At 43.7% G+C, this 21,445-nt stretch overlaps 1 pseudogene; it reads right to left on the reverse strand.

The window, feature by feature from the left end:
* Window positions 1–2,568: 2,568 nt before the first annotated feature.
* Window positions 2,569–17,747, reverse strand: LOC136526031 (uncharacterized; annotated as a pseudogene).
* Between the last annotated feature and the right edge of the window lie 3,698 nt (window positions 17,748–21,445).

Raw genomic sequence — 21,445 nt, forward strand, 5'->3', positions numbered from 1 at the left:
AAAGTTTGAGATAAAAACTGGAGGTAAAAATTAGGATGGTTTTTAGCACTAGTTCCCAAACTGGCTGTGAAAATTATTTCACTGCTAGTTTTATTATAAACTGACAGGGATATATTATCACTAACGATTTTAATAAAAAGCATGTAAAAACTGTTTCTACATTGGTGTAGCAAACGAACTAGCTCAAATATATGGCAAATGATCCTTGAACCATATTCCGCATTGACTTTTTGCATAAAAAATAAAGCATTAGCTGCTCTAGATTGTTGTTAGGGCATCTTCAACAGTCTTTCTAAAGCCTCTATAAATCCTTATTTGGAAAGTTATTTACATAAAAATCGTTTTTTATATCTTTCTACTCTTCATTCAAGAAACAATTGCTATACTTTTTATTTTTGGCTAGCAAGAAATTCGAAATAGAAGATGGCTATATAACTGTTGGAGGGTATTTTTGGGAATTTTGTTTCCAGGACATCAAGAGACCAAGAAACGGTGGTTTTGTGCGCAGCACATTCCACTCGTTGATTTAGACACTACATAGTTGTGGATTTTGTGTGTAACACACTGATCTACTAAATTAAGTTTTTAAGTCTTGCAAGAAGAGAGGACTCTGGATAAAAAGGCCAAAATGCCCTTGGACAAAACGGCCAAGCTCAGTGTCACATGCCTTTGCAGCAACTTGAGCTTTCGCGTGGGCAGCACTACGCGGCGTTGGCATCCTCGCCGTCGCCGTTAGCGCCCCCACGGAATGCATAATGCCCGTGGATCATGCCAACAGTCTCCGACACAATCGCGCGCTCGGCCAACTGCAACGCATGTGCCTGCAACCATCAGGTCACGGTGGGGCTCACAGGATAGATATGATACGTTGGTGTAGTGTGGGTTTGAACTGCGATCTGACATTTTAACTCTGGTCCGGTTGTTTCCGCGTTTGAGCACGTCTGGTACCGTAAGAAGCCGATAATCCTGCCGAACGGGTTGCGACGACTGGGTGAACGCACGTTCGTGTTGGAGGCTCGCCCGAAACACGAGTCTAGCTTCGCAATTTGGAAAACACGTAGTTGGGTTCCCCGCATGCCCTTCTCGTGCCCCCCCCCCCCCTCTCCCTCCTGTGCGCTGGGCCCCTTCTCCCTCCAGTGCATGTGCCGCACCGCCATGCCATCCCCACCGCCACCTCCCTCCACAGCGCCTCCCTCTAGCCCGACCGTCCCCTAGATCCACCGGCAACGGCTAGGTCCACGATGCCGGAGCTCCATATGACGCCTGCCTGTCGCCCGCTGCCCGCTGGATCTCCAGCTCCTCCCACCAGCCGCTGGAAATCGAGAGCTCCTCCTCGCCTGGAGCACGCTTGGATCTCTAAGCTCCTGCATCGATTTTGAAGAAGAAGGACTGGGATGGAAATTGAAATTTTTATCTACATCTAGTTGTAAGACTATAGACTCATAGGAATAGTAGTAAATAGTGGTACGCGATTTGAGAAAAGTCCAAGGTTCCTAGTTCAAAATGTTCTTTTTTCTTTTTTATGATAATCTACTAGAAATAGTCAGGACACCAACGCTAGTAGATTCTCCAGATCGTGACTTCAACGCTAGTAGATTCTCCAGATCGTGGCTTATCAGATAATAGTGCTTATTTCTTGGAATAAGCGAGACCCAGAGAAGCTGGCCTCTAGCTCATTTCTTTCCCTTGCCTATTTCCATTTATTAACTTGCTCATGTTGCTGCCTTTGACACCTTACGTGTCTCCCGGCTCCCGATGTCTCTCCATTATCTTTCTCGGTGGAAATGATGACATGCTGCAGTTATTTTTGTGTGTCGATCGGCAACAAAACGGATAAACCACAAAACTTAAATTACTCTTAACACAAACAGAATAATTATTTGCCTCCCCAGAACTTGTAGAACGAAGGAATACTAAGGGTGTGTTTGTTTTCCCGCACCAGGCTAGCCTGGCTCGCACCGGTGAGACATGCCCTGTTTAACCATGCCCTGGACGTACAGAAGGGTGTGTTTGGTTGTATACACTAACTCAGCTAGGCTACACAGTGACGCTGTTTGGTTACATGGCTGCATGTGCTCGCGATGGCCAGGAGAGCCTCCCGTGCGCTCAGCGCGCGCTCGCGAGAGCCCCTGCGGGACATGCTCGGCAGGAACGCCCGAATCCTGCGTACTCAAGCAGCATGGCCCTGGGACGGAGGTTGCATGCGCGGGGGCAGGCCCTGACCGATGGGCAGGCAACGAAACAGTGGATGGCTGCACCCCGCGGGCATGGCTAGAGCATGTACACGAAACCAAACACGCCTAAGTATCTGCCACGTATTTCAAAATTTTCGTATAAACGTTAGCGAAAAAGAAAAAAAATGGTCTACAGATCTTAATTTCTACCACGAATTCCAATTCCTTAGAGGGACACAGAATTAATTAGAGAAAGGTGTCACAAAGGAAGACGACATGCGCATCACTCCTGGAGAAAAAGAAAGGGGAAAGAAAGAAGTTCTCTTATTCCTTCTCATCCATGAACTTGCCGGCCGTCTGGCACAAGCACATGTGGTATCTTCAGTTGACGAACCTAATTCTTCCTTGGTCCTGGTCGCGGGCAGGCCAGTAGAGCACAAACAAGAATGATTTGCACGGACTTTGGTTATGGATCGGAGATGCCTGGCGACATTTGTCACCAATCTGACGGAGAGGAAAACAGAGGGAAAACCGGAAAATTAAAGGACGAGCAAAATGTACACAACTAATCTGAACTTGAAGAAGTTGTTAAAAGCGACAACCAAGATCATATATACAGTACAATATATGGATTCACACACTACGTGAAAAACGATTTTTAGCAACGGGACAAATTTTTTGTAGGGGTGGCTGGTGATGGAGCCGCCCCTACAGTGGCATGCTCGGGAGCCCAGACACTAGCCGCCCCTACAAATGGAACAACAGGGGCGGCTGGTGATACGAGCCGCCCATACAAATGGGTCTGATTTGTAGGGGCGGCTCAGTCACCAGCAGTCCCCGGTGTTGCTATTTGTAGGGGCGGTTGGTGATTGAGCCGCCCCTACAAATGCCCCCATATAAATACCTCCGATTTGTAGGGGCGACTCAATCACCCGTCGCCCCTACAAATGACCCACATATAAAAAAACTGCAGCACCTTCTTCCTCCTCGGGTCACTCACTCCAATCCGTGAAAGAAAGGTGGAGAGGCCTTGGATACCTCCCAAAAATTGCTCTACTAAGGGGGAAGGTTTTGGTCTCAAATTCTTTGGTGGAGAGGTTGTAGAAGGTAAGAAAATGCTATTCCACATATTTTTTTGAAGTTTTATTGGTTGATTAGTGAGTAATTAAAGTTTTGTTTTTCTCTCTCTTCTATGGTGCTTGAGCTACTTATAAAGCAAATTAGACCCAAGTTTTAAATGTACTAGGGTAAATTAGGGAGGGTAACAAGATCATACTCTTATTTGATCCATGTTTCTTGATTTTATTAAACAATTAGTTAGTTTTATGCATGTTTCATGTACATGTAGATCTAGATCTAGGGTTTGTTTTTTTATTAATTTCGTTTTTATAAATTTATGTTTGATAAAATTGGACTAGGGTTTGTATGAAAGATATTGGGTAAAGTATAATTGTTGCTAATTGTTGTCTTTGAAATTATTTATTGTAATCAATAAATATGTATTTTAATTATTTATAGATAAATAGGCCATTAATTAATTTTCCTCTACCATGGTGTGTTTGTATGCTTCATGTAATTATATTAGATTTATATTCATATATATCTGAAGTATATACAATTATTCTCAAGTAATTATTAATTTGATTCATTTTTATATATATCTGAATAAGTAGTCCTTTAATGTTTGTTTTATTGTTGTTGTAAAAGATGGAGTACAAGAACTCTTAGATGTATGGTTCGTTAAGGTTCAAGGCAGGTTTCCGTGAAGAGGTGGATAAATTTATTAAAGCCGCAAAGAAGCATGCAACGACATTGAAAGAGAATAAGCATATAATTATTTGTCCCTGTAAAGATTGCAAGAACCGTATGGCATGGACAGATGTGACTATCATCAAATCACATTTGATTATGCGAGGATTTGTTGAGGACTACACAGTGTGGATTCATCATGGTGAAATGGTTATTGTTAACGACGAGGATGAGGAGGAATATGACGATGAAATCATAGAATCCCTGTTCCAATATTCAGCAGAGCTTGATGCACGAATAGATTTTGAGTTTGGCAATGAACAAGGTGGTAATGCTGGTGGTTGGGATGGTAACAACGAAGGTGGTGCCAATAATGATGGTGGAGCATGTGTCGGGGATGAAGATGATTTGGAGGACATGATTCGAGCCCTTAGACCAGAGATTTTACTAAATAGCCCGAAAGGTCTAGAAAATTTTGAAAAGGTGACAAAAGCATCGAAGGAGACTGTGTATGGTGTTGAAAAGGGTTGTCCGACACATTGGACATTGCTACGTTTTGTGCTTGAGCTGCTCATCCTGAAGGCTAAGTACGGCTGGTCAGACTGTAGTTTCAATAATCTATTGCATCTCCTATCATGGGTGCTGCCATAACCAAACTCAGTTCTCGCCAGCAGATACCAAGTGAAGAAGGTCATAAGTCCATTGACAATGGGGGTTGAAAAAAATCCATGCATGCCCCAACCACTATATATTTTTTCATGGCGAAACATTCAAGTCACTTGATAAATGTCCCCGATGTGGGGCCAGCCGGTACAAGAACAATGACATTTACGGTGGGCATGAAGCCTCCATGGGGAAAAAGAGGAATAAGAAGGGTACAAAAAAAGTGGTACAAGAATCTCAGCCCCTAGAGGACACTCCATTAGGCAACGATGCAAAGCAGAGAAGAATTCATGCCTTGGTAATGTGGTACCTGCTAGTGATCGACCGCTTGAGACGTATCTTCCTAAACCCTAAAGAAGCCGCACTCATGACATGGTGGGATGATGAGCGCAAGGTGGATGATGATAAGATTGCACACCCGGCTGATTGTAGTCAGTGGCAAAGGTTTGATGAGAAGCACAAAGAATTTAGCGATGACCCAAGGAATGTACGGTTTGGCTTGAGCACCGATGGAATGAATCCCTTCAATGAGAGGATGAGCGACCACAACACATACTTAGTGATCTTGACCATGTACAACATCCCAACATGGTTGTGTCAGAAGAGAAAGTACCTTCTCCTCACTATTCTTATTTCTAGCCCTAAACAATCAGGCATTGATATAGACGTGTTCCTGGAGCCTTTGATGCAAGAAATGGAGAGGCTATGGAGGCATGGGGAGCAGATGTACGATGTGTTCTGAAAGGAGGACTTCATATGTAGAGCAATAATATTTGTTACTACCAATGATTACCCCAAGTTGTTTGCTTTGTCTGGATAGATCAAAGGGAAGACGGGATGCTTGGTTTGCTTGGATGGTACTACATGGGTGTACCTAAGGAACCGACGCTTCTTAAAGACAAGTCACAAGTACCGCAGCAAATTGTTCTTTAGATTTTATGACAATGCCCCAGAGATTGAACCCCCTCCGGAGAGATGTCATAACGGAGAACACGTGTACAGAATGGTGAAAAACATACGTGTCGTCTATGGAAAGAAGAATCCGAATGGGATAGACAGAGATAGAAGCACACCTCCTGTCGAAGGCGTACCTTTCAAGAAACAATCGATCTTCTTTCAGTATCTGCCTTATTGGCCAAACTTGGAGGTCCCCCATGCCATTGATGCTATGCACGTGCAGAAGAATGTCTTTGAGAGTCTCATTGCTACCTTGATGGACATGACAAGTCAAAGGATGGTCTGAAAGCACGGAAAGACATGGTGCAACTAAGCATGATGCCACAGCTTCACCCGGTACCTGAGGCTAATGGAAAATACACTCTATCCGCGGCGTGCTTCAACCTAACACCAGACGAGAAGAGAGCTATATGAACTTTCCTGAGGGGGGTCAAAGTCCCGACTGGGTTTTCAGCAAATGTGAAGAAGCTAGTGTCGATGAAGGACTTGTCAATAACACACTACAAGGCTCACGATTGCCATGTGATGCTGACAGTGTTTCTACCTATTGTAATCAGGCTATAAAGCCAGAGTTCTTGAAAATGGCCATCACCCGCATGTGCTACTTCTTTTTGAAGATCTCATAGAAGACGATTGGCAAGCAAGAGCTGAGTGACCTACATGAATTTGTGGTGGAGACACAAAACCAACTGGAGATGTGTTTACCTCCTGCTTTTTTTTGATATAATGCCACATCTCATGATTCACATGGTTCATCAGATACAGGCACTGGGCCCTTGCTACTTGCATGAAATGTGGTCCTACGAGTGGTTCATGTTGGTTCTAAGTCGATACATGCATAATCAAGCATACCCAGAGGGCTCCATGATAGAGGGTTACAGTACTGAAGAAGTCGTCGAGTGCTGTCAAGAGTACCTAAAAGTATAGAAAGCGATTGGTAAACCTGATTCTCATCACAAGGGTAGGCTGTCTGGAAGGGCACCAGTGGTAGAAAAGTGTTCATCGACCATGATTACAAAGAGGTGAGTCGGACGCATTATAGTGTCTTGTAGAGTACACAACTGGTGCAACCGTACATTGATGAACACTTGGCTATCATTATGGTAGAGAGAAATGGTCGTTCGGATGATTGGGTCATGAAACAACACAAGCAATGACTAACTACATGGTTGAAGGACCAAAACATACCACCTAGAGAAACCATAGACTCTATTACCATCAGTAGATTGGCGGAGGGGCCATCGAGACAAGTGACATCTTGGAATGCTTATGACATCAATGGGTATACGTACTATACCCACGCAAAGGATAGTAAATATGTGAACCAAAACAGAGGCGTTTGAATAGAGGCTCTCAATGGATTGGGGCCAAAGATCTAATACTTTGGCATCATTAAAGAGATATGGGAACATGACTATGGAAGGGATATAACGGTGGCCCTATTTCGATGCCGCTGGATCAAACAACACCAATTGAACAAGATCGGATTGAGAGTCCTAGACCCCGAGAATCTAGGCTACCAAGATGATCCTTGGGTGCTTGCTTCACATGTCGCACAAGTTTTCTATATGTCTGACTCACAAAGTAACCTCCCCTCGAAGAAGAAGACAAAGCACGTGGTTGCCTCCGGGAAAACAACACATTGTTGGAGTTGATGGCGTGGATGATGTTGAAGCTTACAATAACTACGATGAGATGCTGCTATTCATAGACTTTCCTAAGAAGATCAGTGTTGTGGAAAAGAACCTATCTAAAGACATATTGCCATGGGAACGAAAAGGTGTCAAGGGGAAAGTTGTTACAGCGGGCTAGCTAGTTGTTGAATGTGGAGTGTTTGTGTAAGTGTGTGTTTGTCATACTTCATTTATGCATGCGTGTGAGACTATATATTTATGTATGTGTGTAAGACTACATATTTTTGTATGTGTGTGAGACTACATTTATGCATGTGTGTGAGACTATCCTTTGTAACATCCAGATGAATCTATTTGAAATCACTTAACACTTTATGAAATGAAGAAATGACCAAAATAAAAGTAGGAGATCTTGATGAGTTATACAACTTTTATATTCATCACCTTTACAGCTAAAATCATTTAGTGTTTAAAAATAAGGTTTGAAGCTGTCATTTTTTGAAATTCAAAATTTGAATTGTTCAAAATTAGTGACAAAGATAGATGACTAAACTAAAATGATAGAGCATGATTTTAGAAAATTTTAGGAAAAAAACCATCACATTTGGAGTTAGTATGAGGGAGAACACTGGTTACAAGTTTCAGCCATAGATTAAAAAGAGAAATCACACTTGTTCATCATTGATCATCATGAACAATTGTGATTTTTCTTTTTAATCTCTGGATAAAATTTGTAACTAGTCTTTCTCCCTCATACTAACTCCAAATGTGATGATTTTTTTTCTAAAATTTTTTAAAACCTTGCCCTATCAAGTTAGTGTGTTGATTTGGTCATTCTTTTCATTTGACAAAGTTTGAGCACTTCAAGTTTTCAAATTTAAAAAAATAAAAATTTCGAACGAGATTTTCAACCATTAAATGATTTTAGCTGAAAAAGTGATGAATACCAAAGTTGTATAACTCATCAAGATCTACAATTTTTATTTTGATCATTTCTTCATCTGACAAAGTGATAGTAAATATTGTTCACAAATCAACATGTTTCTCGTATAGTTCATGAAACTATGAGTCATATGTAATTTGTGAACAATGTTTACTAATACTTTATCATATGAAGAAGTGACCAAAATAAAACTTGTAGATAGTGATGAGTTCAACAACTTTTATGTTCACGACTTTTATTGTTGAAATCATTTAAGGTTTCAAAATCTAATTTGAAGTTGCCATTTATTGAAATTCAAAATTTTAACTGTTCAAATTTGGTCAAATGAAAATATGATCAAATAAAAGTTGTACATATTGATGAGTTCTACAACTTTGGTATTCATGAGTTTTTCATCTGAAATCATTTACTCTTTAAAATATTGTTTCAAGTTGAAATTGTTTGAATTTTAAATTTTGAATCGTTCAAACAAAGTCACATGACAAGATGACCAAAATAAAAGTTGTACATATTGATGAGTTATACAACTTTTATGTTTACAATATTTTTATTTTATTTCATTTAATGTCATAAAATTGTAGTCGAAGTTTTAGAATTCAAATTTTTAATTTTTGTTTTTTTGTTTTCTATATTGTTTTAACTACAATTGTTTTTATATATATTTCTACATATATAGAATAAGACAAAATATTATATTTGTGCATATATACAATTATTTTTATATTACTTTGTATTTTTGTGATATAAAAAATATAGAATTAATAATTTTAAAAAATAGAAAATATTTGTAAGGGCGGCTGGATCAGAAACCGCCCCTATAAATCGTCCTGAGTATAAATACAAGGGCGCACGGGTGAAAGCCTGTAGGGCGCTCTCTTCTTCCTCCGACGTCGCCAGGCTGCCCACTTTTTCCCTGGCGCCCCGCCGACGCCGCCTCCTGGACCTGTCCCGACGCCCGCGCCCCCTCTCCGCACCCCCAGACCTCTCCCGATGTAGCGGCCTAGATCCCCGACCCCTCCCCTTCTCATCCTCCTCCCCCGCCCGCCTACCGACCACGGCGACCGCTCTCGCCGCCAGCAACCCGCCCGACCAGCGGTTCTCAGCGCGTGGGCTAGCTACGACGCCCAGCTGTGGGATCTTCACACTGCACTAGCATACGGGAGGTGGAGAAGTCTCGGGCTCTTGTCGAGCTGTGCCTACTAGCTAATTCCTAACCGTGAGCCCGGCTGAACCCAGATGTGGTCTACTTCGACCTGCACCTACCGGCTCTTCGGCGTGAACGTCCCCGAGCGCAGAGTGGTGGACTATGAGGCCAACCAGCACGAGCTTGTGAACGTGCTTGAGGCACCGCTGCCGTAGACTGGGCTCCAGCCGCTACCTCCTCACTCTGGAACCTGCTGCACCCAGGCCAAGGTATGAACTACATGTTCTAGCAACTAAATTCTACTCTAGCTTGCTTGTTTCTTGCAAATGATCCCTGCTGGAGAAGTTTATCTGGTAGTAGTACCTTGGTTCTGTAATTACATGCTTCGAATCTCAACAGCATTAGGTGATGAATGTTTCTGCAACATGTAGTTGTCTAGTACTGCTGCATTCCCTGATTTAGGAGGTTTAGTTTGTCCATGAGCAGTCATCAGCACTGTCAGATGAAACTTATGAACTAATTTTAGGAGATCTTGCTAGAAAGGATGCCTTCTAAATTTGTTTGAGTTCGTATGACGTTGCAGAATGCAGTTTCATAACCATAATCAGATGCATACATATGCTAATTGAGTTATTTCTCTGTTTCTGATCCCAATTGCCTGAACATGGATTTCATCGACCTGCACATAGCGCATTAGCTCAACACTTTGAAGTTACACATTTGTCAAAGCTAGCAATCTAGCATGCACTTCATATTAGGGGCAATCTTGCTTATTGTCATGAGTGCTTTATCAACCATTTAACGTCCTGTCATGATTCTCTATTTACTAGTAGTGGTGTCCATTTTTTCTGAGAGGGTAGTGGTATACCAGTTGATGTTGGGAACAACATGATTGTAGATTGAAATCACATTTCTGTCAATACGGATAACTTGACTGTGCTGATGCTAGAAATCAAGTTTGGAGGCTCAGACTGTTCCATAAATTACCCTTTTTCATCTTGTCACTGCAGAGTTACTGGGTGCTTTTAACTTCGTTATTTATGATCAATCTATTCTTATGTGGAGGATTTCTTTTTCCATATCGACAGAGTGACACTTGTATTACAGTTTCCTTTTCAAACGACAAAGCAAAGACTGCTGCCGTGACACTCTCTTCCCGCATAGGGTAATCTTTCCCTCTTGCTGTTATCTCCACACCACCTCCATGTGCCACTTGCCCACAGCCAGCCATTCTACCAGTGTTGGCTACTAGTTTAACCTCGTTTCCCAATGGTAACAGAGTCTTCTAACTTGGCACCAGCAAAGTACTTGTTGCCAAACTTAGTAACAGAAATGCCACCTCCAGTAGTGTTCCAAGGCAGATTGCGGAACTTGGCATCCCCATGAACGGTACAGACCAAATCTCTGCTTGCTGTTTGTATATCCATACCCCCCCATCAAGGAGCAGCCTCTCTGAGCATTGTAACTTACTGAACATTCTGAATGGATATACATGTCTTCCTTGTCCTTTCTCATCTGTCCTGTAATTGCTCCAGAGACATTCTTTTTCAACTCTTGAGAATCTTCAAAATTGATGGCATCGAACCCAATATCATGGTCCCATCGTTGGGGATCCAAAACTGGTCTAAACAAAACTGTCCCAGCATTGTGGTTGTGATAATCCACTCTACATGCATTCAGCTTGTGGCATGATCTGATGGAATTATAAATTCCCCGAGCCAGAACAAAGCACAAAATTTTTTGATTATTGCAAAGGGATCATCCAAATTCCAACTGTACCAACATAGTTTTGTGATAATCCAATGATACTTCACATGCTGATGTGATACTCTGATGGAATATTGGGATCCTGTGTTTTTTATTAACATTGATGATGCTGATATGCTAGTTGAAATGTTAAGAATTGTTGCTGTACAAAAATGGGAACTTGGAAATGCATCATTATACAAATTTCATAATTGAACTCTTTATATGCTATTTGATATGTTTTGATTCGTGCACATGATATATGTCACACTGAGCTAATTTATTCTTGAAAGGTCGGATAATGATGTATTTTGAAATAAAATACATTTCCCTTGATGTTTATTCACTGGCTTGGGGGTCTAGAAGTTAGATTTCATGAAGCATATTTCATTAACTTATTTATTTAAACTTTCAAACAGAGTTTATTGTCTGCATACATTTAACTTATTATCCTTCGAATTTTACAGCTATTGCATTTTTTCATATCTTTTTGTTTGTTTTTCTATGAAAAGTGTATTAGGTTACATTTGTTTGACCTCCTTAGTTCGGTGGTGGTAGCAAGCACATGCAGTTAGCTTAGGTTCTGAACTTTGTCATTTGCACGAATTTTGGTCATCTTTTTAGGTTGCAAGTAGTTTTATTTATTTATTAGTTGATTTCACTTGCCTAAGCTATATTGGTTGTAGCAGTTTGCATGCATGTGTGTTGATACTGCTAGCTACTGACTACTACTACTACAACTCTACTAAACTACTCTACTGAACTACTACTACTACTCTCCTGAACTACTACTACTACTACACCTCATTGTAGCAGTTTGCATGCATGTGTATTCACTTGCCTACTGTACTGAACTACTACTACTACTCTACTGAACTACTACTACTACTCTACTCTACTGAACTACTACTACTACTCTACTGAACTACTACTACTACTCTACTTGCTACTGCTAGCTACTCCTACTCCTACTAGCTAGCTGCTACTCTACTCTCTTCCCTAGCTGCTGGCTGCTACTCTACTCACTTCCCTATACTACTAAGTGGCTCACTTCTCTACTCCTCCTCTACTCTACTCCTCTACTATTACTCTATCTACTATTACTCCTCCTCTACTCTAATCCATTATTTACCACATCTAAGTTACCAGATTTTGATCTGCAGGGGTCTTCCAACCATGTGGCAGCAGTCAACTATTTTTTGGATATTTTTCCTATCCTCTATGTTTGGGAAGCAGTAGCTACTTTTTTTACACCTTTTTTCTCTATGTTTGTTAAGCAGATGTTGCTTTTTTGCCAAATCTCCCCTCTCCTCTCCTCTCCTTTGTTTTGTCGATGATGAAATTGTCCAAGTCCATACATTATATGGAATATGAGCTGATGATCAAGAACTTGTGAGGAACTTGGCATCATTAGTAGCCGCCCCTACATTACCTTCTCCTCTCTTCTCTGTTATGATGCCTTGATGCTCCAAGTTCATGATCAAATGATGATTGACATGTTTCTGAGGCCTCTACTACTGCTACTACTCGTTTTTTGATATATTGTTGTTTTATAGGACTACTTTGGTTTATAGACCTTTTTTATTTCTTATACCTTCTCATGTACCTAAAGCACACTTTCTTGCATCTATTAGAACAAAGCGTGAAATAATGTCGTGGACACCAGACAGTGCAGCCCTGATGCCCTGAGCATGATGAGCAGCCAACCTATGAGGAGCAAGCACTAGAGGACCAGCTAACTCAGGAGCAGTTCGATAACGAGTTAGAAAAGGATCTAGAAGTGATGCTTACTCAGGAGCAATATGATGAGGAGGAAGGGGAGCAGAAGGAAGAGCAGGAGAGGCTGCTGAAGGCGAAGAAGAAGAGGATGATGATGATGATGACTCAGAAGAGGGATATGTAAGTCCTGAGGATCCTTTCCCATGTGAAGCCAGAAGGAGGCCAACGGAGGAAGATTTGGACAAGGATTTTGACCCGAACGAGGAGGTAGGGAAAAAGCCTTAGCTTGTAAATTTTGCTAAAGCTTTGGCTGTGTTACCTCTGCTAACTACTTTGACCTATCGTATATATAGGTCCCTCCTAAAACTCAGAAAAGACGACGTCGATGTCCGTGACATCTCACTGGATAAGACGGAGTAGAGGAAAGGAGAGCAGAGGCAACAACCACAGAGACGGATCATGATGCCTCTGCTCCACAACCTCAAGACACAACCATGACTACCAAGCCTAAGAGGAAACGGGGGGATAAAAAAGGAAATCTATATCCAGATAAGGCATGTTATGTGATAACGGAGGTCGGGCCAGCAGGGGAGATCCTTGAGCCGTAAGGAATTAAGAGGACGATTCGTAATACGATCGGGACCCTAGTAAGAGATAAATTGAACCCAGCAATCCCTAACTAGGAAAGGGGTACCAAAGAACAAAAAGAATGAACTATGGAATAGGCAGCTGAAGTTCAATTTTAGATTTCGGAGGGTAAGCACGAACTGGTAAAAAAATGCTTTCAGGATGATGGGAGAGTCATTCCGACGTTGGAGGTCGGAGCTCAACACGAAGTATATCCAAAAGGGGTTAACTCCCTTCAATGAGTTCGGAAATAATGGGCTCAAAAGACTTCACCGGAGGCATTGAAGCTCAGTGCCTGTAACACCGAGCTGACGAAGAGTAACAAACACCACCATCATCTAGGCCCCAATGGCTACTATGACAAGGAAGAGTAGTTTAGAAAGATGGACGAAGAGGCCGCAGCTGCTAGGAATATTGATGTGACAAATTTGAAGGTATGCTCAAGGAATTGGATATGTGCGAGGAGTACAGAATCATCCAGCGGTAATCTTATGTTTGATAAGCCGAAGACCCAAGAGACAGTATCAAGGATACTAAAATACGCTAAAGACAAGGAAAATGGCTCATTCAATCCTTCTAGAGAGAGGGACAAGCTTAGCCTTGGCTTGGGAAACAAGGAGCACATAGGCCGCACCAGGGGGCTAGGGAAAGGGACTACCAAGAAGCAAGGATTCGAAGAGGACAGGCACATGTACAAGAAATATGGCAGAGACTAGGAGACTAATCTTGAGCTCCAAGTGAAGGCTCTAGTTGCGAAGGCGCTGGAGGAGTAAGGACTATCTACAGAGCCACGGATATTAGTGACACCGCTAGGAGAACTGGCATTAGTTGGCAGCCGTCCGAAAGTTCCTAATAGCCAAGGTTCCACTGTAGCCACAACCCCCGTCGATCGCATACGGGAATCAACTAGTTGCACCTTGGTGTTTCTTAGCGGTTGGCAGAACACTGTCATGGAGGTGGCAACGGGTGTGGCACATCCTCCTGATGGTTTACACCACAATAATAAGATACCGCCAGACTACACTAGGGTCGAGGTGCATACCGTGAAGCTTGAGTTTATGCAGTGGATGATAGACTACACAACTCTAGAGGGGCTGGTGTTACTTGGAGACATTATGGGGCAGTTCATCCTCTGGCACAAATGGGACATTATATTGACTGCTTCTTCGCCGCCTCCCCCTCTCCCAAATTTGGAGCAAGTTATTGAGGTCGGGGAGATATTTTCACCGTCTTGTGACCACCACATTCCTGAGATGCCACATTCTTCCCCACCTCCTAGCGAGCATGTGCCTAATGAGATGCCACAACCTTCTCCAGCTCGTACTGAGCAAGTGCATGATGAGATGCCACGGTCTTCTCAACAAGCATAGCCGATACATGAACAACGAGTTCCTCCTGAAGAAGGTGATGCACAAGAAGATGAGGACGTGCCTAAATGGGAACTTCGAAAGAAGCATCCAATCACCATAAGGCCAGTTTATGTTCTGATGAAAGACGTCTCGTCGGTGTCCAAGTGGTATTCCCATGACCAGTTCAAGCCTGAGAACCAAGTTAAAAAAGTCCCATCACGGGGTTCTGAGGAGGCCGTCACTAGCAAACTCCACCAAATTATAAAGCAGTATCCAAATGTTGATGCCATCAAATGGTCAAAGGATTGCCCAAAAACATATGAAAGAGGCAAGCTCTTCCTACCAAACCGAGACATCCAGCGCCTACCACTTGGAATGAGAAGGTTCCATGATTGGTACTTGCGTGTTCTCCCAACGAGCATAGACCACATACAAGAATGCTTCCCCACCAGTACATTTGGAAGCCCAACCGAGAAAATTATCTTTGACTTCAATGACATGCACACATGCTTTCACCTGGGAGAAATGGAGATGAATCTAATTCACACGTGGTGCCTATAAGTCCTTGTCCTCCCAATATGATATGAATGTAATATTTGAATTTTGTTGTAACTAACCCACGCCGTGATTTGTAGAATGCAAGTGCACATTGTCAAACAAATGCCAAGTGTGAAAGCTGGGTATCTAGACCCTCAAGCTATAGCCCAAACAAATTTTAATTACCCTAAACAGTGGAAACTGGATGCCAAAGAGCTAGCTGCTGCAAAGACTCTTCGGGAGAAAGAGCACATTCATACGGCGAAACTAAGGGAAGCGTCCCTTAAGGTTACGGCATACATTGCCCTGGCTTTCAAAACTCTCCAACAACACTCTACTATATGGCTACCATACAACTTCGAGTAAGTTTAACTCTATACTTAAAGCTTTATTCGATATATTCTATTCGATGCAAAAGAGCTTATCTAGTTCTATGATTAAATACATACAACAACCACTGGATTTGTATAGCCATCGATGTCGGGAGGAGCATGGCATGGGTCTTTGATTCAATAGATAGGGACCCTGTGACATACAAAGACTTCATATCGATTCTCAAGACGTATGCATATCGACAATCCCCATTAGCTTATATGTTTGTATACATACTTGTAACGTTCATTTTTGGATACTAACAAGTTGTATTTGCTAAAATAATTCGAACATGACATTTAGGTTCTATGTCACTAGTCATCATGGAAGGCATGATCCAGCAAGGAAGGAAAAGCTGGCTATAAAAACACTATGTGTGGTAAGTGTAACTTACTTCTTGAGTACTCCATTACATGGCTGTCAAAAGCATTACTTAACATTTTCATATGCAAAACACACAGTACCCTAAGCAGAAGCCTGGGGGTGTACATTGTGGATACTATATATATTCTATGATGAGTAACACCGGTGCCTACAGGAGACACCCTTAAGGGTAAGTTCGAACCTCTTCACCCGTAGTATAAAAACTTCGTACATGGTATGAAATACTAAATCAAAACTTGTTCTCTTGTAGTGGAAAGAAGAGAAATGAATGAAAAAAGACCCATACAAGAATGACCAACTCTTAGAGCTCGTCGGCGACCTTTGCAACTTCATATTAGACCAGATTGTACACGTCAAAGGCGCCTACCATGACCTAGAGTCTGACTTAGGTAGAAATCCTCAGTACCAACACCTTTATGAGGCTGAAACACTAGCTCTAGGACGTTGATAACAATATGTATGGAATTTGTATATTTAATGATGGATTGTATATATTCTTGTGAATTGGACTTGTAATTATAATTTATATAATACTCTTGTGCTTGTAGTCTAAGGGGTTCGGAACACTTGTCGCGGGGCGTTCGGCAACGCGAACGCGGTTCGGAACGCTGGTCGCGGGGCGTTCGGCAACGCGAACACGGTTCGGAACATTGGTCGTGGGGCGTTCGGCAACGCGAACGCTGGATGGAATACATGAAAACAAACAATGTTCTGGTCGAATTTGAATTGTAAATTTGATTTTTTTTTACGGAAAAACGTACTGTAGGGGCGGTTCTAGATTGAACCGCCCCTACAAACATGTATTATAGAGGCGGCTAGTACTACAGCCGCCCCTACAAATCTATTTATAAGGGTGGGCGGCCTTAGAACCGCCCTATAAATACATGATTTGTAGAGACGGTTCAGTAGGAGCGTCTGACCAAACCGCCCCTATAAAGGGTTACGAGCCGCCCCTAAAAATAATTTCTGTAGTAGTGACACTATGGTTTATCAAACAATCATAGAATTCGTCACAGCGAAACAGCGCATAATTAGAAGACAGCCACTAGCGCAGAACATAACTGCGATGGCATATCATTTTTACAGAACAGACGCAACAAGCGGCAAATAAACACTGCTCGCAAAAAAAAGGGGGGGGGGGGGCTAGGCAAACAATCACAGCGCAGCATGCAGTATATTTGTTGCTCACATCATCACTGCCGTGTTCTGCCTATAGTCTTGCGATCATCCTTGCCAACATATGCATGAGCATGATGAGCATCACCATGCTCACGATCTCCACGGAAGTTGTTGGCAGCCGCCACCGCCACCACAGTGGGAGAAGCACTAGGGTTAGGGTACCCGTAATCGTCTTCATGGGCATGGCCACGACGAGCAATCTGCTGTGTCTCGGGTGGCGTCCTCGCGGAACCCGCGACCCCTACTGCTGCCACTGGCCCGGCATGGCGGATTGGACTAGCGAGGACTTGCTCGACTTTCTTGGGAGCTTTGGTGGCCGCAGTAGGAGTCCTCGCTGCCACAGAAGCCTCCTCGGTCTTCTGGACCCTATGTTGAGGACTAGGAGGAGCTTGCGGAGCCGCCGGAGTAGGCGAGGGCACTTCTTCTTCCGTGTCGCTATACTCAGGAGATTGCGGTGGTGGAGTAGGTGGTGAGTCCGCCGTCTTGTTCTTGTCTTCATCATCGCTCTTGTTCTTGTTCATGTTCGCACCGTTGCCATTGTTTGCTTCCTTTCCAGTTCCAGAGGACGGCGGGTGGTCGACAGGCTCGGTGTGGCCGACCTCGTGACCTGGATGATGCTCATGTGTCACTTGTGGTTGTGGCGGATCATTTTCGCGGCAGCAGAACGCGGGAGACACAGCCGGAGCTGGCGCCGAGGTATAGCTAAGCTAGCAGCAGCTAGGCAGTGCTATGTTAAGCGATCGATCGATTGGACTGAAGGTATGTAGTAGGTGAGAAGAAGAGTGCAAGCATAGAGATGTGTGGTTATTAATTAGGCGGGAGAATATATGGCCGCAGATATGGGGCTCTGCTGTATAGTAAACTGAGTTCGTAAGACTTAAGCTAACGTTAAGTCGTTAACCCCAGTGGAGTTAGGTCGTCGTCCACCGTATGAAGCAACAGAAAGATGCACGTCCTCAATGATGGAGAACTTATGCCCAAGGCTTTGTATCAAGCCATTCATGGTGTCGTTGTTATCCTCATTGATGCATGGAGAATCATTAAATAGTGTGATGCTAGCTTCACTACTACAGAAACTTTAATGGAGGCGGGCGTTTTTTATTTTCCGTGGCGGGCAAAGCCGTCCGCCGCGGCCTAGAGGCCACGGTAAATCGTGGCTTAACCGCGGCGGGCGGCTTTGCCCGCCGCGGTTAACCGATTTACCACGGCAGGCGGTGTAACGTGCCCGCCGCGGTAAATATACTTTTACCACGGCGGTCACGTTGAACCGCCCACCGCGGTAAATTATTTTACCGCGGTGGACACGGTATACCGCCCGCCGCGGTTATGTTCGTTAGCCGTGGCGGGCATTATTATTTGTCCGCCTCGGTAAATTATTTCCTGAATTAAAAAAAATACAGTAGGCATATAATTAAATTCAAATTCAAATTCAAATCACATCCAGATTTCATAGATTAAACTTAAAAAGTATGCAGGCATTACACATGAGATAATATACATATATATACATTCACTTAGTTGTTCTTGTCATCGTTAATTCATTACATTTACATATTAAAGTCGTTATACATGCCCTAAGGAGTAATCTTGCGGACGCATCATCGTGGGCCATTTCCTCAGCCTCTCGTACTCCGGTAAAATCGCTAGCTGGCTGTTCTCATTGAAGAACGTGCTCCCTTCAAGCACGCATTTGTCTAAGACAAACTTACATATGTCCACCTTTGTCTGCTTGAAGGAGTGTTGGGTGCTCTGCACGTCTCTCCACCAGTTCAATCCATTCTTGAGCACCCTCCAACTGCTGCTGTACTGCTTGCACTCCCTCAGGTACTCACAGACGTAGAAGCCACAGGTTTGTGATCCTACCGGTTGTTTAGCACACTGCATGATCGATACACAAGCATTAGAATACAGGCATTAGAACGCTTATGAACAGAAAGCACAATTAAACCTTTCAAATACTTACCGGAAAGTTGCGTCTGATTTTGATGCGGTTCTTATGCTTAGCCTTAAAATTCTCTGTTCTTCGATCATAGCATTCAGGATCCTTCATGTACTCCTTATAAGCGCTATACGAAATGTACTAGTATTAGGCAGGGCATTAGAACGCATATGAGAAGACAGTTCAGTCACTTACACTCTGAGGCAATCTTCAAAGGCCTTGTACCCTTTTAAGTTTGGCATTCTCAACGAATCAAATATGCAGGCCCTACCATCCTGAGGGTAGATGATAAATGCAACCCAGTGACCCTCGAGGCCTTGGCTACGCCATTGAAACAAAATATAGGTTACAATGAGAAATAATAATACTAGCTAGCTACCCACTTATCTCTACAGGCATGTCTTCGACTTACCCAAAGTGGTAGGCAGCTATGATACACCCATTTCTCCTGATCTTCTTCATTGCTCCTAGTATGTACCTTGAAATGTTCAACTTCTCATTGTCCATCAGTTTCTTCCTGTGCGCCTCTCTCTGTCGCTTGGTCAAGTCTTTCATGGTTGGATGATTATCATCTAGGTGGTAACCAATGATGACTCTTTGAGCAATATGCATTGGAGATAGATAGATAACATCAAGTTTTAGTTCCTTGGATATATAGGCCATCAACCTGCAAGGACAAGCCATCGTGGCATATATAAGTAGTCTTGACCGATTCAAAGGCAGGTGATATGTGAAACTCGCAATTCATCACTTACATAGAGAACAAGGGGACTTGGGCGATGTCAAGGTCTTGTTCCCATAGTAGTCTGTACATGTCGTGGAAGTCCACGGGGAGTTCTACATCATTGCCGGGCAAGTGGAAGTACTCCGCCACAACCTTGACTAGAAAACCATGTAGGCCAGCTTTTGCCGCTTCCATGTACCAGAGATGAAACCTCCTTGTCTCCCACCTTTCCTCGTCGATGAGCTGGGCCTTGGTTATCATGAACTTCCCATGCTCGTAATGGCCGTGGCAGTCATCCGATTCAGGAAATAGATGGAAAGGTGATCTCGGCCTGGGATAGAAATGTTAGTACCATATTATGGCAAAGAAAAGTTATTAGCAAATTATGCTCGCCGCTACCATACCTTTCGAACTCAAGTGAGTATGTGAGATGCCCTTGGTCGCCTTTAGTCTTCGCCGGCAGTGGAGGACAGTGGCTTGTGCTCGCAATGGCAGCAGGCGGTGTCTTTGCCCCCGGTTCCTCCGTGCCTCCTGGTCCTTTGCTTGTGCCCTTAGACCGATTATCGGGAGGTGGAGGTGGACTTGTTGTTGGAGGAGGAGAACGAGGGTGAGGGCTTGTGCCTCGGGGTGACTTCCTTCCCTTGTCATCCCCGCCATTGCCTTCGTCATTGCCGTCGCCGTGATCCGGATCATCGGGGGGACAAGATCCGGCAATGGATGGTTGTGATGCTGGTGTCGCCATCAGCGTAGAAGTCAGCGTCGAGAGAATGATCTCTATGTCGTCCTTGTTCCACAGGACTTCGGAACCAATGGCAGCTCCAAGGATCATTACCCCTTATGCAGTTGGATATTCCATTTCGAATTCTTCGTATTGGGTCGCATACCATGTAAGTATCACGGCAGCATAGTTGGCAGGGATCTGGTCTTGGTTGAAATCTGTGATATCTTCTTTGGGGTGCATGTAACCCTCACCCACGGTCAACTTTTTCGCCCTGTCGAATGGGATGTTGAGGTGGACGTGCATGGGTTGCCGGATGTCGTCGACGGGGTGCCTTGGGCGATCCTCGATCATCGGCAGTGGCTGCCCTTGTGTCTGCCCTTGTGGAACTTGTGGCACGGCCACGCCAGCCTGGCGAAGCATCTGTGACCTCATCGACACCATATCTGGGTCATTGCTCGTGAAGGCTTCTTTTATGGACCGACTGATCATTTTGGCCACGCCTTGATCATAGCCCTTCTGAAAGATGCCCTCCTTGTACCTCTACCTTGACCGGTATGTGGCAGCGTCAGATTGCCATGACTCCACTGAGTTCCAGCTCATCTTCGATGACATGCCACGAACGCGGCCACGGTGCTTGGGGGTTCCCAGTGCCAGGGTCAGCAAGTCCTGGCCCCTGCGAACCTCGAAGCTGTCCTTGGATTTAGCGGCCTCGATGAGAGCCCTCTCCACCTCCTCGAACTTTGGCTCATTGAACTTGCTCGCGCCCTCCTTGAGCTTCTTCGGCTTGCGGCCATAAATGAAGTCCTTAGCCCTCAAGTCTACACCGTCGTACGGATCGGGAAGCCCGGCGGCAGCTCTAGCCCTTTCTTCCTCCCGCCACTAGG

The sequence above is a fragment of the Miscanthus floridulus genome, chromosome 19 (genome assembly GCF_019320115.1).
Source record: "Miscanthus floridulus cultivar M001 chromosome 19, ASM1932011v1, whole genome shotgun sequence".
Lineage (NCBI taxonomy): Eukaryota > Viridiplantae > Streptophyta > Magnoliopsida > Poales > Poaceae > Miscanthus > Miscanthus floridulus.